The sequence below is a fragment of the Oncorhynchus mykiss genome, chromosome 12 (assembly GCF_057628025.1).
Source record: "Oncorhynchus mykiss isolate SJ-2025 chromosome 12, ASM5762802v1, whole genome shotgun sequence".
Classification (NCBI taxonomy): domain Eukaryota; kingdom Metazoa; phylum Chordata; class Actinopteri; order Salmoniformes; family Salmonidae; genus Oncorhynchus; species Oncorhynchus mykiss.
In genome coordinates this window covers 53,493,253-53,498,658 of record NC_143033.1, presented here as the reverse complement: position 1 = coordinate 53,498,658, position 5,406 = coordinate 53,493,253, and the positions used below count along the sequence as shown (strand labels likewise).

Sequence of the window (5,406 nt, the reverse complement as noted above, 5' to 3'; positions counted from 1 at the left end):
GCACAGTGCTCCTTGGGATGTTTAAAGCTTGGGAAATCTTTTTGTATCCAAATCCGGCTTTAAACTTCTTCACAACAGTATATCGGACCTGCCTGGTGTGTTCCTTGTTCTTCATGATGCTCTCTGCGCTTTTAACGGACCTCTGAGACTATCACAGTGCAGGTGCATTTATACGGAGACTTGATTACACACAGGTGGATTGTATTTATCATCATTAGTCATTTAGGTCAACATTGGATCATTCAGAGATCCTCACTGAACTTCTGGAGAGAGTTTGCTGCACTGAAAGTAAAGGGGCTGAATAATTTTGCACGCCCAATTTTTCAGTTTTTGATTGTTAAAAAGGTTTGAATTATACAATAAATGTCGTTCCACTTCATGATTGTGTCCCACTTGTTGTTGATTCTTCACAAAAAAATACAGTTTTATATCTTTATGTTTGAAGCCTGAAATGTGGCAAAAGGTCGCAAAGTTCAAGGGGGCCGAATACTTTCGCAAGGCACTGTACATGACACAACAGAGAGTACCACATTTTACAAGTTACTTACTATACCTCCTATCCTGATAATATGTTTTCTTGAGGTTTGATTGCTTAAAAGGGAGGGGACTGGAATGATATGCTGGTTGCTCTTGTTGATTTATGAAAACTAAGTTCAACACAACTGAATAAAACCCTTATGTACATACTGTACCTGTTCCTCCTCTTATACCCCTATATTGTCATCTCTAAATCAGAGTCAAAATCCTCAAAAGCACACATGATTAGATAGATTTCATGCAAAATATAATAGCCTATTATTGCAGTTCATATCAGACTCATGTCACTTAAATACATCGGAGGTGGCTCTGTGCATGGATTAACTTTCATCTCTCTCGTCCCTCGGGTCGTCACCCAGCGAATAAAAAGTGGGTCTTTGCTTGTGCTTTTTCTTTTTTGAAGAGGCGACTTATCGTATGCAAGCCTTTGGAGAGTTCTGGGAAGTTATCTAGCTCCTCCCTTCCAGTTGGATAACTTCCTGGGGCTGGGCATTAGGTTCACCAAGTAGCTCCCTCACCTCAGCAGAAATCCCTTTGTGTAGGTAGTGATATGGCTTCTTCCCACAATTGTCTCTTATATTCACTTCCGCTCCATATTCACACACCAGCATGGCCAACACAAACTCCTGGTCATGCAATGCAGCAATGTGCAGTGGCGTGTACCCTCCATATGTCCTGGCAGTGACGTCGAGGTCCATTCCACCTTGCCTGGATTTGTCAATGATCTTACCCACCATCTCACTGTTGCCCAGTGGAGGGCTGCGAAACCAGACATGAAGTCCTTCTTCTCTGCCAGCTGTGTGTCTCTGAGGAGCAGGCCGTACACCTAACTCCAATGTAAAGCAGCAGATCTCACTAGCCACTCGTGCTCTGCCTTTTCCAGGGGGACTGTGGATGTGTACTTAAGCTCCTCCGAGGGTTTGGTCGTCTTGACAGCCCTCCTTGGTATGGCCGAGCTCAAACCCACACTGTCAGTGGATGATCTTCTCTTGGTTCTAGAAGAGCTGAAGGCATCTTGGTCAGGTGAGCCTCTCCTTGGAGGGTCATCATCATCTTCCGATTTTAGTTTATGGATCTCCATTCTGGTTAAGTTTGGAGGCATTTGTAAAGTCAGTGCAAATGGCTTCTGCACATTAGGGTTCTCTATCTTCCATGGATACACAGTCCTTCCTGAGGGGCCATATTCTCTCTGTGCATCAGCCGTATGGTCTATGTTGAAATTCAGGGGCCTTTAAGGTTTGAAATCCACCTTTTTTAATTCCAGCTCTATAGATGAATGCACATCACTGTCATTTGAGATGCATTCACTGACACTTGGAATAACAGGTTCTTGGAGGTTTTCAGGACTTGAAGTCTCACTACCTCCACCTTGAGAACGTGCACTGTGCTTGATGTTCCATACAGGTGAGGATTCACCTGGCTCTGGGACCTCTTCACTTACAGACTCTATAACATGTACATAATTTGTTTCTCGTAAACAACTGCTGATTTTATTTTTTATTTTTGTAATATACCTGACATATTCAATTACTTTCACGACGGCAACAGTGTTGAACTAGAATAGATCCATGTGCTGTTTCTTCTCTGAGGGATCAGCGCAGTTCAGGAAACCTTTGAACCTACACAGTAACTCGGAATTCTTCAACAACCTCCTTCCTTCTATTGACAGTAAGATAATAGCTTCTTGAGTCAAATCCATTTGGAGCCCTATAAACAAAAAATTTAAATTAAGGACGAACGACCGAAAGTGAAAAGTCTTCTCAGACCTGTCAGATGTGTAACACCTACAGTTGAAGTCGGAAGTTTACATACACATTAACCAAATACATTCAAACTCAGTTTTTCACAATTACTGACATTTAATCCCAGTAAAACTTCCCTGTTTTAGGTCAGTTAGGATCACCACTTTAGAATGAATGTAAAATGTCAGAATAATAGTATAGAGAATTATTTATTTCAGCTTTTATTTCATTCATCACATTCCCAGTGGGTCACAAGTTTACATATACTCAATTAGTATTTGGTAGCATTGCCTTTAAATTGTTTCACTTGGGTCAAACGTTATGGGTAGTTTTCCACAAGCTTCCCACAATAAGTTGGGTGAATTTTGGCCCGTTCCTCCAGACAGAGCTGATGTAACTGAGTTAGGTTTGTCAGCCTCCTTGCTCACGCATGCTTTTTCAGTTCAGTTCAGTTTTCTATAGGTTTGAGGTCAAGGCTTTGTGATGGCCACTCCAATACCTTGACTTTGTTGTCCTTAAGCCATTTTGCCAAAACTTTAGAAGTATGCCTGGGGTCATTGTCCATTTGGAAGACCCATTTGCGACCAAGCTTTAACTTCCTGCCTGACTGATGTCTTGAGATGTTGCTTCAATATATGAACATTATTTTTCTACCTCATGATGCCATCTATTTTGTGAAGTGCACCAGTCCCTCCTGCAGCAAAGCACCCTCACAACATGATGCTGCCACCCCTGTGCTTCATGGTTGGGATGGTGTTTTTTTGGCTTGCAAGCCTCCCCCTTTTTCCTCCAAACATAAAGATGGTCATTATGGCCAAACAGTTCTATTTTGTTTCATCAGACCAGAGGACATTTCTCCAAAAAGTACGATATTTGTCCCCATGTGCAGATGCAAACTGTAGTCTGGCTTTCTTATGGCGGTTATGGAGTATTGGCTTCTTCCTTGCTGAGCGGCCTTTCAGGTTATGTCGTTATAGAACTTGTTTTACTGTGGATATAGATACTTTTGTACCTGTCTCCTCCAGCATATTCACAAGGTCCTTTGCTGTTGTTCTGGGATTGATTTGCACTTTTCGCACCAAAGTACCTTCATCTCTAGGAGACAGAACGCGTCTCCTTCCTGAGCGGTGGGACGGCTGCGTGGTCCCATGGTGTTTATACTTGTGTACTATTGTTTGTACAGATGAACAGATGAAATCTTGGCTGATTTCTTTTGATTTTCCCATGATGTCAAGCACTGAGGCACTGAGTTTGAAGGTAGGCCTTGAAATACATCCACAGGTACACCTCCAATTGACGCAAATGATGTCAATTAGCCTATCAGAAGCTTCTAAAGCCATGACATAATTTTCTGGAATTTTCCAAGGTGTTTAAAGGCACAGTCAACTTATTGTATGTAAACTTCTGACCCACTATAATTGTGATACAGTGAGTAATAAGTGAAACAATCTGTCCGTAAACAATTGTTGGAAAAATGTATTCTGTCATGTGCAAAGTAAATGTCCTAACCGACTTGCCAAAACTATAGTTTGTCAACAATATATTTATGGAGTGGTTGAAAAACGAGTTTTAATGACTCCAACCTAAGTGTATGTAAACTTCCGACTTCAACTGTAACTACCTGCAGATTCAGGGGACACATGGAAATAATGTAAAAAATACTTGTCTTGGGAGGTGGGCTCAGCTAGCCTGTAGTTGTCAGCACATTATATAAATGTTAGCCTACTCCAACATTATTCAACGGTTAGCCAACAAAAAGTTTGAAAAAAATACCGAAAACACTAGGGAGTATCTGACCATTCACATACCTATTCCACACATGCATAGAATGCATTGATACATTTAAGTATTACAATATGCTAGGCAAAGATGATGCAATGTTACAAAAACAGTAGAAATGCCAGGCAACACTGTTTCAATACCAAAGACACGGGGTGTATTCATTACGCCGATTCTGTTGCAAAACATTTAGTCTGTTGCAAAAGTAACCTTTTACTCCAAACGGAAAATGTTTTGCAATGAGAACGAGAGTTTTGGACAAATTCAGGTTGGTCCCTCCCATTGATGGTCCCTCCCCGTTTCGTTCTGTTTGTTCTGTTTGCTTCTGTTTGGGTCTTAAAGGCCCAGTGCAGTCATATATTTCCACTCTTTGAGATTTAAATAATACTGTGAAATTGTGAAGATGATGAAAATGCCCTTTTAATGTAATAGCTGTTTTAAAAATACCACCTGCAATACCAGCCTGTTTTGATGGGATGGAATTTTGGCCTGCCTGGTGACATCACAAGGCAGTAAGTTAGCTAATAGACCAATAGGAAAGAGAGTTCCAAATCTCTCTGCCAATAACATCTAGTTTTCAGTTTCCCCCTCCCCACTCAGACCACTCCAAGACCAATAAGAAATTTACAGCAGAAAATGTTTTGTCTTTGGAAAAGGGACATATCCATAGATTTTTGTTGTTGATGTATCTACACTCAAGCTGGGTGACGTTTTTACAATGTCCACATGTAGCCTACACCTGAAGGGATATCCCTTTAAAAAAGAGTGCAGCATTGAAACTGCAGTAAAAGTGCAATAACTGCAGTCGACTGTGGAATTTTGGACGCAGTAATTGCAGAATAACTGCAGTGTACTACACTATAACTGCAATTATACTGCAGCTACACTGTAAAATTACTGCAGTTTAAAAAACTGTGTTATTTTGGATGCAGTATTCGCAGCATACTGCAGTTATACTGCACTCTAACTGCAATCTTTAATCGTAAGGAATTAGTTATTGGATTTGTCTCCCAGGAAAGATCTAACAGTGGACATGAGAGATGAGACAAAACTAGCCAATTATAGAATAATGTGTTGAAGGACAGCTGAGCTGACTGAAGACCACTTAGGCTTGTTGATATTGTTTCCACGGTAGCAATTGACATGACGTGATGAAACTTTGAAAATAAGTTGCAAGCTACTTTCGTAGCAAGGCGCTGTAAAACAAGTGCCTTATGAAACACTTTCCAGACACTGGGTCTTGCTATCTTGCCATAACTGACTTGACAGAGAAATATTAGCTAGATAGGATGGCCAAGAACTGAAGAACAAGGACATTGAAAAGATAAATCTAGCTCGTTTTTTATGC

The 5,406-nt window shown here is 40.8% G+C and overlaps 1 pseudogene; it reads right to left on the bottom strand.

The window, feature by feature from the left end:
• Window positions 1–821: 821 nt before the first annotated feature.
• LOC149979209 (ankyrin repeat domain-containing protein SOWAHA-like) lies at window positions 822–2,236 on the bottom strand (annotated as a pseudogene).
• Between the last annotated feature and the right edge of the window lie 3,170 nt (window positions 2,237–5,406).